General features: G+C 44.0%; 1 protein-coding gene across 1 annotated transcript in view; it reads left to right on the top strand.

Moving 5' to 3' along the window:
* APOBEC2 (apolipoprotein B mRNA editing enzyme catalytic subunit 2) overlaps positions 1 to 21,212 on the top strand; it is a 65,078-nt gene that overhangs the window by 30,568 nt on the left and 13,298 nt on the right. The window lies entirely within an intron of this gene.

Raw genomic sequence — 21,212 nt, 5'->3', positions numbered from 1 at the left:
TTTTCCTTCGAAACTTTAAAATTGATTTTCTCAAAAACTATAAGGTCTTTTTGAAAAATAGTTTTTTTCCTCTTATTCCCAATGATCTCCTTAACATATCCTGCAAATTTAGGGTTTCTAGAATTTAAGGTGGATTTGCTATTAACCATTAAAGTCGGCTGGTTTTTTAATGTGTATTTTTTTTCCTTTGAAACTTTAAAATTGATTTTCTCAAAAACTATAAGGCCGATTTGATTTTTTTTTCCTCTTGTAGCCACTGGGGGCCCCTACAAGCTCTGGGGCCCTGGGGCAGCTGCCTCCTTTGCCTCTATGGTAGCGCCGGCCCTGAACCTACCAACAGGTGGCAGGAAATTGTCTTGCTCTGATCATTCCTTGCCCTCTTCACACTACAGGAAGAAGGCGGATCCTCCTGATTCACTGCCACTGAAGTTTCTGTCTCAGAAAAAGACTAAATATATTCTAACCTTTTTTCCAAGTTATTCATAGCTAAAGTAGAGCTTTTGGTTGGATTGGACATTAGTCAGTTTGTAAAGTCACCTTGGACTTCCATAACCAGTGCATAATATGTTAAATATATAGTTATACATAAATCCGCTACATCGTTTAATTTATTTAGAATTTACTACAGGGAGCAGCATAATCTCTATATAAGCCTTATCAAATCATAACAGCTGTTGTGGAAAGATTAACAAGGGAAAACTGCGTGCTGATGATCCATCAGCAAGCCAGGGGTATGCATTACGGTGTTTACAGGAAAAGTAATAGAGTTGTATCGCTTGTATTGGCATGTTAGAGTCCTAGTTCACCTTCACTTATTATCAATTCATTTGATAAGTATGTATTTTAGAAAAAAAATGTACATTTAAAACAATGTTGAAAAACTTTTCACAATACAAAACCCCCCCAAAAACCTTAATTTGTTGTGGCAGATCACAGAGCCATTTGAGCCTATACATCGGCAGGATGGAGCCCAGTGCTATTTGAGCATCTGCATTGGCAGGAAAAAGCCCAGCCCCTTTCCTGGAAAAGTCCCACCTTCTTCCTGGAGAAAGCCCTACCCCATGCCTGGGACATGGAGAGGAGATGTGGGCTATGGATGGCCGGAAAAAGCTCTGTCCCCTACTGGGAGGAAAGAGGAAATCCCACCTCCCTCCTGATTCCATGCCAGCAGCATAGACACCAACTAGACCACCACCCTGCAGCACCCAAATTGACCCCTGCCACCCCCTGGTAGCACCCACAGTGACCTCATCCCCCCCCAGTGTATTACCCACAGCAACCTCTCAGCAGTACCCACAGTGATCTCTCCCTACCTGCCACTCCCACCCAGTGGCATCCATAGTGACCTCTTCCCTCAGTAGCATCAACAGTGACCTCCTCCCCTGCCGCCACTCCTCTCCTTCTCTGTCACTCCCTAGCAGCACTCAGAGTGACCCCTCTCCACTGCCACATCCCCAGCAACACCCACTTTCCCCCACTGTCACCTCTCCCCTTCTGCCAACCCCAATAGCACCCACAGTGACCTTTCCCCCCAGGCCGCGCTAGCACTATGATAACGGTTGCCAGTGCCACGTGAGATCTGGGGCACTGTGATGGTCACTTCAAATTTTGACATACGGGGCACAGTGGATGTAGATTCGGGACTCTAGCCCCCGAACACTGCAAATGCAGCGCAGCAGATTTGGGCGCAGCCGGCGCCACCATAGACCGTAATAGGAATTACGGCTATAGCGGCACAGAGTCAGTAACTTTGGCGCCGTCAGCAGGTGGAGCTTAAACTACATTGAAAACACTGTAATTTGGCCTCCAGCAATAGCTGGAAGCCGAATTACATCATTCCCCACTATCCACGTGGACCTAGAGGGGGAATAGTAATTAACGCCGCCGGGGCTTGTGCAGCAGCAGGATAAGCCATATACCGGCTGTATCCTGCGCCAAAGTCTCCCGGAAGCGAAATATCTCGGATGCCTAGCCCCGGATCCCACCCTCTAACAACACACCTGTGGTGTGGAGAAAAGTTTTGCAGAATTGCTAGCCCCTATGCAGAAAAGAACATGCTATAAGACCTTGCACGTTTGGGTCACTTGATGTAGCCGTAAGCATACCAATATCCCAAGTTGTGGTCACTTGTGACGTGCTCTAGCACTAGTGGTGAAAATCCCCTTGTCTTTTCCAAAAGGACTGTGCTTTGAATCTTGGAATAGAATATCGAACTGTTGTTAAAGAGCAATCACTTAGGCTGCACGCTTTTTGGACTATACAGCTTACACTGACATTTGTATTGTTTTATGTCCGGAGCATAGTTCATACATAATACAACAGAAACTTCCAGCAAGTAATACAAGTATATAAATATATGTATAGTTCATGAACGCAATTTGATTTTGTTTTGGCACAGCAAGGACAAGAAACAGTAGGGAGAGGGATTCCCTGTATGAACTTGAGGTGAGAGGGGTGGAAACACTAGAGAAAATTAATAAAGTGCAGCAGAAGAAGCAGCAGCAGGTTCTCTGACAGCTGGTGCAAAAGGAGGCAGATGTGAACATGTATTTGTAGGAGAGCCAAATTGAGGATAAAGAAATCACCTATGAAAGCACCACTAAACTAGTAATTTCCATTTTTATTAATTATATCACATACCCAAAACATGTAGATTACTCCCACAATAAAAGCATAAAAAAAACTTCAAACTGAGAAACACATGAATGGGATTTGCTTGCCAATTTCTGCCTCTAAAATATTGTATCTGTTACAAATAAATATAGACGCCTGATCATCTGCAGTGGCATCAACAAGGATTTGAAGTTACATAATTAAAAACAACTATACTGTATGTATAACTAAGCCAATAAACATATCCGTAATACAGGTATTACTCCCGATAAAGGAAACCTGAGATAGTAATGATGATGATTATGTTATCCATTCAGTCGTATCCGACTCTTGGCGATTGTATGGGTTAGCTCTCTCCATGCTGTCCGATTTTGTACCATTTCTGCCAGTTGCTTTAAAGCTAATGGGAACCGACCTAAAAAAATAAAAAAGTCAGATACTCACCTAAGGAGAGGGAAGGCTCTGTCCTAATGAGACTTCCCTCTCCCGGAGCCTGGTCCAGCTCAGGATCCCCCGTAGCAGTATTCGACCGTTTCGGTCAAATACTGTCACTTCCGCCACCGAAGAGAGGTTTCGGAAGTCTTCGGGAGCACTCGGGCTCCCGAAGACGGGCCGCTGCATACTGCGCATGCGCCAGTGCCCCCTATGACGCACTCGCGCATGTCTATGCCGCACTCGCGCGTGTGCAGTATTGAGCCGCCGGTCTTCGGGAGCCCGAGTGCTCCCGAAGAGTTCTGAAGTCCCCGCAGCGGCGAATTTGAATGGAGGATCCACCAGGCACCGGGAGAGGAGCGGATAGGCTCATTAGGACTCAGAGCTATCCCTCTCCTTAGGTGAGTATCTGAATTTTTTTTCATTTTAGGTGGGGTTACATTAGCTTTAAGCTCAATCCTGTGTCAGCTTCGATGGTATCAAGCCATCACGTTCTCTGGCGGCCTTGTCGCCTTTTGCCACTGACCAGTCCTAGCATTAGGTCTTTCTCTAAGGAATTTGATCGCATCACATGGCCGAAATATGTGAGCCTGAGTCTGGTGATCTTGCCTTCCAGTGACACGTCTGGTCTTATACGTTCCAATATTTCTTTGTTCGTCATTCTTGCTGTCCATGGAATGCGTAGCAACCGTTGCCAGCACCACAACTCGAAAGAGTCGATGGGGACTAATGAGATAGGGACTAATATATAAACTATACATAACTGGGGCTTTCTCCAGCCCCAACCCCTCCTCACCCCCAGTTTGTCTGCAATTGGACCCGCAGCCAGGAGTGAGACAGAGAAGCACGCTCTGTAGGAATACGCCTGCACCCACTGGCACCGACTGGACGACTTATCGGGGCCAATTGCAGGCAAACAAGGAGGTGCAGGAGGACAGCGTGGGAGCAATAAGCCTGGAGGGGGCTGGAGGAAGCCCCAGGTATGTATATTTTATATATAAATCCCCCATCTCTGCTACACTTTAAGGATCAGTGCCTATGAAAGAAGTTTGATAATCACCATGCCTCTACCAATGTCTCTACAGATATCCAACATGCAGAAATTTGTCTTATGCATACAAGATTTCCTTGAAAATGATAAGGCAACAAATGCACAGTAGTAGAAAGGTTATCACACTTTTTTATACACACAGAAAATTCAGGGCTGAATCAATAAGGCAAATGCAAAGCGAACAATATATTAGGTATCAGACCTAAGCGTCCCGGACGGAGCATCCTGCAGTTGCATTGTTAGGAGTATTCCGTATCTTGGGACCCCATGCATTCCATGGTGTTGCTGGACCAGTTCCTCATCCTCAAGGGTCCAGTGTGCTTAATGTAGGGTACTAGGTATCATTTATGTAAGTGTAGACCCAGCAAATTATTTCGGCTGTTCCATATACTACTAATGATGGGGTGAGTAATCATTCCCAGATATTACATCACACAGAGCTATTAAGATATAGAGCACTGCGTCCTACACTGGTTGTATAGCAATATCACCTAACCAGCACCACCACTGGTGGAGAAAAAACTTACACAGCTAATGCTGGGAAAACACGGTTCGTTTTTGAGGTGATTCGATGGTTCGATAGATAATTTCCGACATGTCCGATCTCCCTTTCGATCCTTTCACTGTTCGATTTCTGATAGAAGTGAATGTAAAAAGATAAGAAAAACGAGCGGAAGATAAGAGAATCGACTGCATCATCAAGCGACAAAAACGATAGAGAGGAGAATCGAGCGCCAGAAACAAACCGTGTATTCCAAGCATAAGTCACTGCATCATTCTAAAAACACAAGTAAACAGTGGACATTGCAAATGTAGAGACTATGGATTAATACATGCAAAAGATGCATGGACATTAGAAACATATGCACATAAGCAGGGGCATAACAACAAATCATGGAGCCCCCAAGCAAAACCTTGATGGGCCCCCCAGTTTAAACACCCTTTATCTTGCCAACTCCTTGTGACCCTCACAGCCAGGGGGCCCATCTTGAAAGGGTCATAAAACAAGTGAGGGTATCATAATTTTCACACCCAAAACAAGTGTAGTCACAAAAACACCTGATCTAATGGATGGATTCCTTTATCAGCGGAAGCAAAGTAGTAGATGGGGCCCCCTTACAGCTCTGGGACCCCCTGCGGTCTGCTCCCCTGTAGATAAGCCCCTGCACTTATTTCAAGTGTTTATATGTTTTTTAACTATGCTATAGTGCAGGAATGACCATAACAAGTAAAGACCAAGCGAAGGTCTAAAGGCCTCCCGGTGAGTTTGAAAAACACACATGTAGGTAAATGTTGCTTTTTTCTTTCTTCTCATGTATTGATAACATGAAAGATGGAGAAGAAGCACATACGATATGCATTTAATTTGTGAAATCAAAGATTAAATGTAGGAAACTCCTAACATCCTGCCCTCCCCTTGTTGTACAAAACGAAATCGTTTATCAATGAATGGAGTCAGGATGATGAAGTCATTTGGATGACCTTCCCCTATTCAGTGTACTGCTGACACTGCATGTGCAACAAAACTGGGAAAACATTCCTGAATCATTCAAGGTGTATATCAAATAAAAAACGAAGTGCTGCTTTCCATCCGAAATGAAAAATCTATAAGTATGTTATATATAAAACATTAACCACAGCTGTATAAATAGACCAAATGCAATTCATCATTGAACCATGTGGCATGAATGTAGATCGCACCTCCAATGTTTAATAATCCGTATTCTCCTTCTCTCTCCTCTCCAGCAGGTAGTCAGAAACCAGCCTTTAATGATACAGTGAGCATTCTGGCCCCTCTGACTCTACAGAGCTTAAAGGGAACCCAGGGTGAGAGACATATGGAGGCTGACATATTTATTTCCTTTTAAACAATGCACATTGCATGGCTGTCCTGCTGATCCACTGCCTTTAACGCTTTCAGCCATAGATCTTGAAAAAAATGCAGATCAGATGTTTCTGACAAAAATCTGACAAGATTAGCTGCATTCTTGTTTCAGGTGTGTGATCCAGTTACTGCAGCCAAAGAGATCAGCAGGACTACCAGGCAACCAGGAGATAAGTATAGCAGCCTCCAAATGTCTTTCACCTCGGATTCCTTCATACTGCTACCTTGGAGATGGAGCCTTTGGAAGTGTGGTGCTGGTGTCCTATTCAGCCAGTAACCAGCAGATGGTGCTGGAAGTGGTGGACAAGAGATCACTTTTACCATCCAATAGAGCCACTGCAAAATACTGGAAATGGTTGGGAGAAGCCACTCCTGCATTTACGCTATTGGTGCCTTCCAGACAGAGGTAAGTGTCTCCTCCTTGTCCACTCTGAGTGACAACTAACTATGACAACCTAATGTTCTTACAGCTGAGTGTAGATAGGAAGATTCAGGGCTGGATCTAATCTCTCATGTAACGCATAAAACGTTTATATCAGATAAATACTGGAGGCAAGCGATTCCCTGTAAGTTGTTGCTATCTGTAAAGGCAATACCAGTTGATGTTGAAAATCACTTTCAGTTAGCAATTTGTAGCTGAAATACAACCAATTAGGCCACATGTGTCATCAGAAAGTGTGTCTCGACCACAGTACACTGCTTCAGGAATCTTTACTGTGTGCTGGTGGTAGCGCACGTGAAGTATAGTGGGTGTTACAGGAAATGTACTTACATTATGCAAACTACACATAAGTTACAGCTATTACAAACATTGTTGGTATATATAAAGCACACTATAGCGACAATATGTATGTTGTGTGCGTAATGCAAGTTAGGATATTTGTGTAACATGCGTTTCACACTTTCTGTAACTTGCGTACACCTTTATGTGAACTATTAGCACACAGGTAAGGATTAGTGAATCAGGCCCACATTGTCTTATTCTCAAAAGAAAAGTGTGATAAAAAGAAACCGGCACTAGATGCGGCTGGTGGCGTGGCCCCACACCACTGGTACTACTGAAATGTGCACACTAGGAGGAACATCCACTGAACTGAATCGGACAAACAGTACCTATTGTGGTACTTCTTCAGAGGCTAGTGCAGGGGTAGGGAACCTATGGTGCGGGAGCCAGATGTGGCTCTTTTGATGGCTACATCTGGCTCACATACAAATCAGTCGGGGTTGATTCACTAATATACACAGCTCAAGCAGCACAGCTTAGTGTGGCAGCGCAAATAACACTTTGAAAGTAGGCACGTTACTGCTGTAGCATGTACTACTAACTTACTCACGAACGGTTGTTCCAATTGTCCCACTCTGGACCCTGTCAGGTCCAGTGACTTTGTAGGATGAGATCCCCGCACTTTGATTGGCCCAATAGGCTGCCTATCACTTGACAGGCAGCCTATTGGGCCAAAGTATGGGGATCTCGTCCCACACAGTGAATCAACTCCCAAGTCTTTCTTTCGGTATTTCTCCTGTCTGGCTCTCGGGGAAATTGCTGATGTTGCTGAAACCCAAGAGAAGCTGAAGACGTTTCTGGCACTTCCGCTGACTGGCGGATCAACTGTATACACATCACCATGGCAACAGGGATGTGAGCCCTACTGTCCCAGTTTGAAACATATTGTATGGCTCTCACAGAATTACATTTTAAAATATGTGGCATTTATGGCTCTCTCAGACAAAAAGGTTCCTGACCCGTGGGCTAGTGCATGTATTAGCCTCTGAAGCAGCAAATTTACATGAAACGGCTGTCAGGATCAGATGTACAGATGTGATACTCATGTCCTAGCGGCTATCTGGAACAGAATTCCGAAAGTGAGTGTATCACCTCTGTGAAACATAAGCAGCTAAGAAAGCCAGTGACCATAACAAACCTAATTTTTACACTGGAAAAGGATCATGTGACTCCCCCTCTTGAAACACAAACATCACTTTAAAAGGGTCAGACATGTAGCTGTTATAACAGCTGATACAGGTTGCATGTTATATTTAAATTGTTCCCACATAGAATGCTTTGAACAGCACTGGGAAATTTTAATGCAGGGTGAGGCTGAGAGGGTGGCTGTCATGGGGGAAAAGGGTTAGGCATCAGGAAGAGGTTAAGATATTTTGGGATGGTTAGGGTTAAGTTTTAGAAATGTTATACCTATAAGGGGTTTGGTTCGTTTCAGGACATCAACAGGGGAGAAGCATCATATTGAGAATTAAAAATGCATTGCAAAAGCAGATTTAGAGAACTCATAGCATATTTTACAGTTTTTCTATAGGTTACTCTTAAGCCTGGTACACACATCAAAATTTGATTGGACAATGATATTGGTTACTTTTACTACTTCCATGTAGTACAAGAGCTTACCTATTCTGTTTGCAGTATGCAAAATCTGTTGGCTCTCATACTGTTTAGCATCTGGATATGTTTCAGTGAGATAAATGGTTACAGTGCATGAAAGACTGGTAACAAAGACTTGAAGCAACTACTTTATTGGTTTCTAGTAATAGTGACATGTTATTAGCTACAGAGTTGCTGCTGTGGCTGGCTACAAGGCAGGCTTCCACAGGCACAGATCCCTCATATGGAGCCAATTATAGAAACTAATAGTCACCATCTGTAACAAGTGAAGGTGCCACCAACATATAATGCTGATAAATCTCACGTAACGCTGAATCAATTAGCAACATTAGCAACTGTCTGACTGCATTTATATTAATAGATAATGCTGAAACAATTTGGTGCTGAATCACGGATAGAGAGAAATGCTCAATACAAAATTGTTCATGTGTTATAGCTCACAAGTCACTCAAACTTGGCCTGGCCAATTAATCATTTTCTAATGTCTCTGCAGGACTGTGTGTTGTATATTCAGTTGAATGAAATATATATTTCACTCTAATGAAGTGTATTTAGGTGATGATGTGCTACCAGGGGCGTAACTAGAAATCACTGGGCCCCCCTGCAAAACTTTGGATGGGGCCCCCTCCCCCTGCACACTGAATAGGGACTGTCTACAAATCTTTGTCTACAAAACTTCATATGATTCGATATCAGTGGCTGAGCAGATGCAGTCATTAGAACAATTATGCAGAGAGCAGAACGTTTTCTCTCTCCTTGCCCTTAGTTGTCAGTCTCTCAGGACAGGGCCCCCTGTGGCTTCTGGGCCCCCCTGCGGCTGCATCCCTTGCAAGGTCTATTGTTACGCCCCTGCTTTAAACATTAAAAGATGCAGCCTCTGGAGGACTGTAAGGCTCAGCAGGTCCTACATATAAGCCAGACCTTGCTGAGAAGCATTCATTAATTATAAAAATTAATTAAGCATTCATTATTTATAAAAACTCTTCTTTTTTAAACTTTAAGTGCTCTGCACATGCAGGGCCTTGTGGTCCCAGAGGTTTCAAAAGTGTATGTTAACAGTTAAAAACAAAGGAAGGGGAAGAAAGTTAAATGTCAGGAGGAGAGCTCAGTGACCTCTGTAAACTGACCTTAGGTCACGGCTGGTCCGCCAGCTCTGAAGACCTCAGTCAGGCTCTTTCTCCCCTTCATCGTTTGTGCCTGTGAACTCCGTTCCTCCACTCGGCAGCCAGGACTCCCCTGCACTTACTATCAAGTCTTGATAGTAAAGAGCTGCTTCGTCAGTCCGATACAAAGCCAGGCGGAAGTGAGGAATGTTGCAGCCTGTTTGAGGTGCCGTGTCTCACAGAGACAGACACACGGCCAAACAGCAGCGACGAGAGAGCCTGCCTCAGAGTCGGACCCTCCTTTTGCCACCTGCCCCCATGTGTCCCGGGCCCCCCCTCACCTACCTTGTGCCAAGGGCCCCATAGCAACCGCTCTGGCTGCTATGCTTATTGCTACGCCACTGTGTGCTACTGCACATATACCATGGGTAATATTACTTTATGTATGTTACTAGTGTTATAGCAGGAAGGGGCAGCACACACCTGCTAGCAATCTCTCGACTTAGCCCCAACCTACCTGCCTGCCTGCCTACTCATGGGGCTGCTTGTCATTGGGGTAGGGAAACACCTTTTTTGTGTGCTTATAAAATGTTTAACTTAATAGTAGTGAAATTGAATCCCAAGGGTGCTCCAAGAGTACTGCTGGACTGCTTAGGGTTAGGACACTAAAAATGGACCACCAGATACTTCAAAATGTTATAAACAGTTAACCACTTAAGGGCCCCAAACATCAGCCTATGAGACCGATGCTTTGTTTTTCCCCTCCAGGGGACAGCCAAGTGACAGGGCTGTCCCCAGTACAGCGCAACCGGTTTTGTTTTTTCAGTCTGTTAGTGGCGATCGCCCCTGGCATACTGTTGACAGAGCTCTGCTCTGTCACTCAAGCGGGGATGCGCATGCATCGGCACCCGCGATCCCTGCTAATCTCCGCCCACTGCTCTTGACGCGTTAGGCGGTCTTGGGGCTGCTACCTTCCCAATGCCTATTGGCGTTAGGTGGTCGGGAATGGGTTAAAGACCGCGCTCAGGTCTATGAGTCTTAGGCGATGCAAAGATCTCATAGTATAATGGGATCCTTTGGAAGTCCACTGCTCCAAACTGGTATCTCTCATAACTTCTTCAAATTCTGCTATTCCTGCTTTCTCATGACTAACACGTTCTGCAGGGAAAGAAAAAACAACATAAAAAGTGGATTTCCATAAGAGATGACAACCCTTCACTTTGCTTCACGCTCTTCCACTACCTGAAACAGATAGCAACCAGTGCCGGGATACTCCCCCTATTTGCCCGCACTCACCCTGGGATCATCCTTTAGTGCTAGAGGTAGGATTAAGCATGTAAGGAGAACTAATATGTCAAAAAGTCTGAAGTAAGCCTTCCACGCTCCTCTTTCCTTGCTACAACTCAAAAGTAACTTGCGTAGTTTAAAACCATTTTTTTAATCATAAAAAGGAGCTAAAATCACACTCACAATGGACGAAGGAAAATAAGTGAATAGCAAATTGTGGACATTGCATCTCTGGGTGACAGCTCACACAACCACTTCCTCAAGATCCCTACGTCCACCTTCACAGAACCTCCCCACCTAAGTGATAATAATGTAGCTGTGTCCTGCTCTTTTCATCAGAACGCTGACTCATCACTTTTGGAATACTTCAAAAAATGTTGTCTCATTCAAATTCTGAAATCTTTTTCACCAGAATTCAGATCTCTGCACTATCTTGCAGCATCCTTACCAGATCAGTTCAAAGGACCTGCACTGAGGCCAGAGTTTTGAGTTGCGGAGCTCCCCACTCTATATAGTGTGGCAATGTGTTATGGTTTGCTTGTGATAGTCTTCAGTTTCTATTTGTATGTCCTGAGCTTCGCATCACTGACCAAAAAACTGCACCTTAGCCACTTCATTCTACCCGGAAATTGCAATGAAACCACCACCTATAATCATCTGAAAGCCAAAAGCAATAGCCAGTGAGGGTCCGAGGTAGACCCACAGAGTGGTCCTTTAGCTTAGTTGTCAATTGAAAGCAGTGACTGATGTCAACTGCCGGAGAAATGCTAAAAGTGTAATACATATTATACAACCATGAGCCTTCATCTTCCTCTCCAAAGCTCCAGAAAGTGCATAGAAGAGAAAACAAACATTGATGCACTATTGAGAAGATCTGGGCCTTAGGATATTACTCTGTTTACGCTTCCCCACCAAGTCATCTCTGGTTTGTTCAAGTGTCAATAGTCTTGAATAGTCTTAAGGTCCGTACACACGCCGGACTTTAGGCAACGACGGGTCCGTCGTTGCCTCCCGCTGGGTGGGCGTGCCAGCGACAGTCCGGCGTGTGTACGCTCTGTCGTCAGACTGATACGGCTGTTCCTGAGCGATCCGCCGGGCCGTTGCCTAAAGTCCGGCGTGTGTACGGACCTTTAGAGTGTTATTTAACAAAGACATTGTTCAAATTGCAAATTCTGTGCTTACCAATTTCTCATAAACTTTCCTATTGTCCTTTGATGTTTTATGTTGATGTAAACTAATGATGTTGGAATCATATAATCTCAAAAGTAAATAAAAACCAGATGTGTGTTGTGTACTAAAGACTACAGCACATAAGACTTTACTTCAGTTGTCATTTTCAGTAACTCCAAAATCAGTGAGAATTTAGGATAGAAGTGGTAATATTGAACTGCCTCTTATTCTAAAATATTACAATATTCTAGTGAGATTTTTACTTAGCATTTTATCAATGCAACCTGCCATAGAAGTCATGGGCCCATATGCCACTCTTTTTTTTAACAATAAACATGTTCTCTTTAAAACAACTTTTCAGCATTTGTAAAAAAAAAAGTACCAAAAAGTAGACAAAGTACTATCAAAATTATGTTGATTATTTTGCTTGCTGGTGGTTTAAAAGGCATTTTATTGAAATGGCATGAACATATCACCTGGGAGAAAACTGAAAAAGTTCATTGCATATGGGCCATGGTTTCCATGTGTTGTAATAAACACTGAAAGGCCTGAAATAGTCATATTTGCACTGTTGTGGGAAAAACATTTATCTTACATACAGTTTAATACTTTTTACATTAAAGGACAACTGTAGCGAGAATATGGAGGCTGTCATATTTATTTCCTTTGAAACAATACCAGTTGCCTGGCTATCTTGCTAATCCTCTGCCTCTAATACTTTTAGCCATAGACCCCGGAACAAGCATGCAGCAGATCAGGTGTTTCTGACGTTATTGTCAGATCTGACAAGATTAGCTGCATGCATGTTTCTGATGCAATTCAGATGCTACTGCGGCCACATTGGTCTGCAGGACAGCCAGGCAACTGTTATTGCTTAAATGGAAATAAATATGGCAGCCTGCATATACCTTTCACTACAGTTCTCCTTTAAGGACTAAGCAGTTTCTTTAACCAGCCGGGCGGTATGGACGAGCTGAGCTCGTCCATCACCGCCGGAGGCTGCCGCTCAGGCCCTGCTGGGCCGATTTTAGTGAAATAAAAAGCAGCACACGCAGCCGGCACTTTGCCAGCCGCGTGTGCTGCCTGATCGCCGCCGCTCTGCGGCGATCCGCCGCGAGCAGCGGCGAAAGAGGGTCCCCCCAAGCCTGAGCCCAGCGTAGCCGGAACAAAAAGTTCCGGCCAGCGCTAAGGGCTGGATCGGAGGCGGCTGACGTCAGGACGTCGGCTGACGTCCATGACGTCACTCCGCTCGTCGCTATGGCGACGATGTAAGCAAAACAAGGAAGGCCGCTCATTGCGGCCTTCCTTGTTTATTCTGGGCGCCGGAGGCGATCGGAAGAACGCCTCCGGAGCGCCCTCTAGTGGGCTTTCATGCAGCCAACTTTCAGTTGGCTGCATGAAATAGTTTTTTTTTATTTAAAAAAAACCCTCCCGCAGCCGCCCTGGCGATCTTAATAGAACGCCAGGGTGGTTAAACAAATTATAATGTTAATTAAAAAAATAAAACAGCAACAGGCACTGCATAGTGTGTTGTACATTTAAGGTTGGTGTATGGTGGGCATCTGATGTTGATTTGGTTGGGTGTTATTATGCACCTACCATGTGTGGACCATGAAGTCAAGATGAATATGCAATAGGAGCAGAGAACATTGATCGGCACTGTAAAAAAAAAAAAGCTTTATCCTATGGCTTTCCACATAACGACAAGTTACCCTGCATTATCCTTCTACTCACCTCAGCTTCTGTGTGAAGGCACTTAAGCATCACTCCATTAGTCCTCTGCCCCACACCCGCATAGAAACAGAACACTTAGCTAGCGACATGACTTTATGAACAGTCTCGGCCCTATAAGGTCGCCCGAGGGATTAGGCCCTGATCTCTGCTGGGCAACATGCCTCGTACATGTGGACAAGGCTTCAGGGTTGGGTTTTTAAATCTAATTTGTGGAGACTCAGACACTATATGTGTGTGTGTGTGTGTGTGTGTGTGTGTGTGTGTGTGTGTGTGTGTGTGTGTGTCTGAATTTTGTTTTAATTATAATTAAATATGTGACAAATCTATACATTATGTCATTCTTAAATAGTGTTGAAAACTTCATGGAGTCCTTTTTCAGAGCCCGAGCTCTTAGTCCTGTATAATTACTCTGTGGCACAGCTTATTTTTATCTGGGTATAAGCTCTACTATCAGCTACTGTCAAATAAATCATGCTTAAAATACTTGGTGAGGAGCCCCTGCACCAGCTACTTCTCATAGCACAAACTGGAATCCTGTCAGAGAGACTTCTTGCTAAACCCCTTTTAGTCTAATTGGCATGATTACACTGGGCCAGGCCAAAGCAGCTCACTGCTCATAGAACATGTTGTTAGCAACTTCAAAATAATAAATAATGCTGTCTCTAAAGCCAAAATATATAAAATGGTCACACTGTTACTCACAAATGTTTGGAGGAGCACTAGCCCCAAATACAACATGTCATAAAGAGAAGATGTCAGAGAGAGGAAAATACAGTGTGCCCAGGGCACATCCACAGTCATAATATATTTAGTCTATACTAAGAGAACAACAAAATTCCTAAACCCCGCACATAAATACAGGACGAGAGGGTGCTGATAAGTTCCTGGTTTTGCCTCCTTTCAAATGAAATCAAGCTTTTAGCAAAGGGGTTGCTGAAATGTTTGAACAGTGATCAGAAGAAAGAATTGAAGCATCCAAAACCATTTTGGCCCATTTTGATGCTGCCCAGTATTTTGTGGCTACTTTATTGACTGAGGACGAAATCTGACTCCGTTCTATGATATTGAAACCAAAGGAATAGAGCCACAGTGGGTGTTCCTGGCCAAAGAAGATCCACACCCAGAAATCAGGTAAAAAAGTGTTGGTGTCTGTTTTCTGGGACAAAGACGGTATTCTGTTGGTGGAATACCCACCTTAGGGCTCTAGTATAACCGAAAAGTATTATGCTAAATTCCAGGACCAGCTGAAATTAAGACGAAACACTCTGGAAAGTTAACCAAAGGGATTGTTTTGTTTTCAAGACAATACACCTGCGCACAAAGGCAAAGTTTTGGCTACCAAATTGAACACCCTACTCACCTGACCTTGCCCCTTCAGACTACTATTTGTTCCCGAACTTGAATAAACACCTGGAGGGGCAAAGTTTTAATGACATTTCTGATGTCAAGCATGTTGCTGAGAGCTGGTTTGAGGCCCAAACCAAGGACTTTTATTTGAACGGTCTATAAAAGCTTCAACTACGCTGTTCTGAATGCATCAGCCTCAGGGGGAATACTGTATGTTGAATACCCCATTGTATATATTTTTCAAAACAGTGAGACCACCAACAGAAAAGGCAAAGCGGCAGTAAAGTGCCAATCAGGGGCGTAGCAATAGGCCCTGCAGCGCCTGCGCCTGCGGGGGGGCCCGCCCCCGCCCCCCCCCCCCCCCTGGGGCCCGCTCGGGGCCGTTTTTTGGGGGCTGGAGGGGTGGCAGCATGAGGGGAAAGCCTTGCCCACAGTCGGCGGGGAGAGGGGAAGTTCCCCCCTCTCCCTCACCTCGGGGCTCTCCCCTCTGCGCCCCCCTCCAGCTAGTGAATGTGTGTGGGCAGCGGGCAGCAGCGGCGGGGAGATACATACCTTCTTCCTTGCGTTCCATCGCCGCCTTCTCGCTCTAGCGGCTGACGTCACTTCCGGAAGCGGAAGTGACGTCAGCCGCTAGAGCAAGAAGGCGGCGATGGAACGCAAGGAAGAAGGTATGTATCCCGCCGCCGCTGACGTCACTGCAGGGGGATTTTCAGGTGTCTGCTGCCCATATTACGATTTTCAGGTGTCTGCTGCCCACATTGCGATTTTCAGGTGTCTGCTGCCCACATTGCGATTTTCTGGTCACTGCTGCCCACATTGCGATTTTCTGGTGACTTCTGCCCACATTAGGATTTTCTGGTGTCTGCTGCCCACATTACGATTTTCTGGTCACTGCTGCCCACATTGCGATTTTCTGGTGTCTGCTGCCCACATTACGATTTTCAGGTGTCTGCTGCCCACATTACGATTTTCAGGTGTCTGCTGCCCACATTGCGATTTTCAGGTGTCTGCTGCCCACATTACGATTTTCAGGTGCCTGCTGCCCACATTACGATTTTCAGGTGTCTGCTGCCCACATTACGATTTTCAGGTGTCTGCTGCCCACATTACGATTTTCTGGTGTATGCTGCCCACATTAGGATTTTCTGGTGACTGCTGCCCACATTGTGATTTTCTGGTGACTGTTGCCCACATTGCGATTTTCTGGTGACTGCTGCCCACATTGCGATTTTCTGGTGACTGCTGCCCACATAAGGATTTTCTGGTGACTGCTGCCCACATTAGGATTTTCTGGTGTGTGCTGCCCACATTATGATATTCTGGTGACTGCTGCCCACATTAGGATTTTCTGGTGACTGCTGCCCACATTACGATATTCTGGTGACTGCTGCCCACATTAGGATTTTCTGGTGACTGATGCCCACATTGCGATTTTCTGGTGACTGCTGCCCACATGGCGATTTTCTGGTGACTGCTGCCCACATGGCGATTTTCTGGTGACTGCTGCCCACATTGCGATTTTCTGGTGAACTCTGCCCACATTACGATTTTCTGTCCCACATTACGATATTCTGGTGAACGCTGCCCACATTACAATTTTCTGGTGACTGCTGCTCACGTTACGATTTTCTGGTGACTGGTGCCCACATTACGATTTTCTGGTGAACTCTGCCCACATTATGATTTTCTAAAGGCCCACATTACGATTTTCTGGTGAACTCTGCCCACATTACGATTTTCTGGCCCACATTACGATTGTCTGGTAAAATGCTGCCCACTTTACAATTAATTTACAGTGAAACGCTGCCCCATTACGATTATTTGGCACCTATGGGGGGGGGGGCATCCAAATATTCGCAGGGGGGCCCAGTGATTTCTAGTTACGCCCCTGGTGCCAATTCATGTAGATATATTGTATGTATGAGGACTTTCATGCTTGTTGTCTTCGGAGTCCCTTGTTAGTATAAGAGCTTACAGTGTAAGACTTCTAGATGTATTTGATAAAAGTATCCCTCGAGTTTTATCAGTTATTGCAATTACGAAAAGCCCTCTTTCTAATGTCAAAAAGTTGGGAGGTATGTACTACCACCACCAAACAGCGGACCACTAGGTTACCATTACCAGAGCCGTTCCCTGAGATATATATGGTAAAATACATGAGGGTGCTTCCTCTCTGGTTCACTTTAACTTTAAATTTACATGCAAATATTCACATGCATTGATATTTTGTCTGTTGCAGAAAATTTTCATCTGAAAACTCGCAGAAAAAGCAAGTCAAATGTGATGCTAACATCGTGCAAACATCATTCACTAAAACGCGGACTATTATGTGTGAAAAGTTTCCAAAGACTGCACACATTAACCTCCCTGGCGTTATGATTATTTCTAAATTTTAGTTCTGAAAGTGGTGCAATTGTTTTATGAGCTTTTAGACCCTAAACACCTCCCATGGATCCAAATCGGCCTTACTGCTCTGAGCTGAAGATTTCCGTCCCGAGCCTGACTCGGGATTACCGCTAAGGAGGTTAAACAGTGATTACCGCCTCTTATCTGGCCTTGACAAAAGTAACCCCTTCTGTGGCCCCGAAATGATCATCGGTGTGACAGTCATATGCCTATGTGATTTTTGCATGGAACAATAAATCGTTGGTTCCTTTAAAGCGGGATTGTCACCATAAAAATCTAATTTCTAAAAGCAACTGTTCTGAGTCTATTAAGTGATAAGGGTTCTAATCCTGCAATCCATACTTTCAAAACGAATCCTACTTTTCTGTGTTCGAAGACTTACAAACCTTAGGAGCAATGGCCCTTTAATTTGTCTGAGTGCAGACCCTACTTTGGATTACTGGAATGGGCCTAAGTCTGATTGTTGATACATTGTAAAATACAAATACAAAAAGTACCCATGTGGTTAACATTTAATATAAAGTGTACCTAAGATGAATGACTGGGACAACAGAGTAGCCGGGGATGACATCGAGGGAGCCCGAGATCCTCTTGGGGCTGGAGGAAGTCCCAGGTAAGTATAAATTGCATCTAATCAGTCTTCTCAGGTTCCCACGAAATGATACCAGTATGTTTTTTTCCTATGTGGAAAATGCAGCTTTGTTGCAATAACAGAGTCTGGGTGTCGTTACAACAAGACAGTGGGAGCTGTCAAGACATGAAGAAGGTGCATTAGTCAGAGCGTTAGCTTCTGGGGTTATTCTACCTTCCCGAACATGCCGTTTTTCCATGCACTGCCTTCATCATGCAGTGTCAGGGCCATATGTGCCGTACAGTTTATTTAGAGGCTGGTTATTTAGTTAGTCAGCTTTTAGTGTATATGTGAGCTGCATAAGTTACTCACTTGCTAGCTGCTTTGCATACTTCTCCCAAGCGTGTTCAGGCTTGGTACAGTAAGTAGGTTAGTGGGGCTCTGATTGTGACAAGTGCCATGGGATAAAACTGCAATGTTCTTTAATAGTAACAATAAGCTCATAGCGCTGAGTATACTTTTTCATTGTGTCAGTGCTGAGTGAGTTTTATTGCAGAGCTTTTTATTCATTAGTGCAGTACTTTTATTTATAGCTGCTGTATGTGAGTCAAGTGCCGTACTGCTTTCATAAAACTGAAGAGATTTTCAGGTCATCCTTTTCAGCATGTGTCCAAAAAGCGATACCACAATGCATCACTTCTGAACGGTGAGCAGATCCACGCTTTCAGAGACACTGGTTTGTAGCATTCTTAAACTTTTTGTTTTTTAAACATATTTATCATTTTTTTTTAAATATAACCATGGAAAAAAGAACAAGAATAGTCAAATTGTTCCAGGATTATATACCTGAAAGGTAAACACATCTGAGTTAGGTACAATAAAAATGTTATTCGATTTTACATTACACCTGCTGAACATCGAGCATTATTGCAACCATTAAGGAGATGTTCATTATAAAAAAAAACAAAAAACAAACAGACAAAATGTATGAAATATACAAACAATCATAGTTATGGCATATGTAACCTTTCATTCTCAAGTAATTTAACCACCAGTGTAATAACTGGGGCAACAGCTTTGCGTTCCTACAGTGGTAGAAGGATGAGGATGTACGGAGAAGAGAACCAGCCTGAGAGCAAGGCACACAGGCCCATATGCAATTAACTTTTTCTCCTGAGCTTTCTCCTAGGTGGTATTTTTAAACTTGTCAATAAAATACCTTTTAAGACACCAGACTACCAAAATAGAAGATGAAAAATTATCTCCTAGGATAAAACTCAGGTAAAAAATTGAATTGCATATGGCCCACAGTGTGCTGTGGCAGGTAGCTCTAAGCCCTGCTATGAGGGATAAAAAAGGTATGGTCTGATGGCGGTTGCTTATATATTGCAGTGGATGTGATGCCTGCACTGCTATGGAAAGGATAGATAGCTGCACTTGTTCTTTGGGTAGAGGAGGATGGTGATTGCACCTATTATATGATTTCTTACAGATGGGGCCCCTGGCTGACCGACTGGTATATACAGGGAGGGGGCCATTAAGAATTTGTCAGGGTCCCATAATTTGTAGTTATAGCCCTGCATTTATCCCAAGTTGCATATAACTGTTTTGCAACATTTACCCTTTATCATGGCAGTTTGACTAATTGGGGTCCAAATGAAATGATTATGCAAGACAAGACAAGACAAATAACTTTTATATCGCGCTTTTCTCCTGGCGGACTCAAAGCGCCAGAGCAGCAGCCACTAGGACGCGCTCTATAGGCAGTAGCAGTGTTAGGGAGACTTACCTAAGGTCTCCTACTGAATAGGTGCTGACTTACTGAACAGGCAGAGCCGAGATTCGAACCCTGGTCTCCTGCGCCGGAGGCAGGGCCCTTGACCATTACACCTTCCAGCCAGCTCTGAAGCTGGAATTATATTGCTTTTGATGATAATGATAATGCTTTTGATGATAATAATAATGGTAATGATCATAGCACTCCGGCCCACTAATGGACTCAATGTCAAAAGCGTTAGAATTCTAAAAGCCCAAGTTCATTCTGTATGACTTTTCATTGTTAGTAAAAGTTAATAGAGGACAATTCAATTATCCACACAGTTTTCATATTTGATGCTGCCATTCCAGAAAAAAAGCTGTTTGAAAAAGTCACTGATGATCCAAAGGTCTGTGCAGTATAGAGCTGCCAGCTGAGTGGGAGTTATGTCTATGCATGAGTCATCATCTGACCATGCCCACCTCTTCCCGCTTTGGGCCTATTTCCACTACATGCGGGTTCTGGATGCAGAAAAACTGACTCCAATGAATGCCTATGGGCCTGTTTCCACTAAACGCGATTTTTCTGATGCAGATTTCTGCATCAGGCATCCGTTTCCCATACAATGAAAACATTATTGGAAACAGGCCCTTATGGAGCACAGAGAGGAGGTGGGCAGGGTTAGCTCTGTGTTTACATGAAAAGACTGACTGGTGTCTCCTGCCATCTCCACCCTGACTATCGCCTGTAAGTGATGATGAGATAGAGGGGGTAGTTAGGGAACAGAACACAGACAGAACAAAGATTGCCTATTCCCCACCCCCCACGTCACTGATGACTGATGATGGCTATGAAGCTGCTTTCCCTTAAGATGAAAAATAATCTCCTGGGAGCAAATTTAAAAGAGAAGTTAATTGAATAAGGCCCATTATACTGCAACATATACATTGTGTTTATAATGCGAGTTATGTTCTTTGCCTATTACATTACGCATTATTTAATCTGCTTAGCGCCTGCTAAACTTCACCTGTCTGAACACAGTAAAGTTTAGTGAATACACGCCCAATTATATTGCAGTGGTGCTTTCACATTGGCGCGTTAGCAGTGTGGTGCGACAAATTCAGTGGGAATAATGCACAGCATGATGTGCATTACCAGAGGATGCATGAGGTAACAGATGCGGCATAAGCATACCTCTATATAGACTGTATGCTCCGCTGCATGCATCACATCGCACTGATAACACGAGATGCGACTTATCAACAAGTCCGGATCCTATCAGGATGCGCAATGCAAAGTGTATAGTGTGAAAGCACCCTAACTGGTCCACTATTACACCAGTTTTCTTTTCACTAGACTTGATAAGTCAGTTCAACTGAATATGTACTTTCTTACTTTAAAAAGAGGATGTAGAATTCATAGTCTATAAGAATAACTTTACTGGCACAGTTGTTCCTCT

Source organism: Hyperolius riggenbachi, chromosome 2 (assembly GCF_040937935.1).
Source record: "Hyperolius riggenbachi isolate aHypRig1 chromosome 2, aHypRig1.pri, whole genome shotgun sequence".
Taxonomy (NCBI): domain Eukaryota; kingdom Metazoa; phylum Chordata; class Amphibia; order Anura; family Hyperoliidae; genus Hyperolius; species Hyperolius riggenbachi.
Note: the sequence above shows the minus strand (reverse complement) of the source record. Positions and strands in the feature narration are given on the sequence as shown.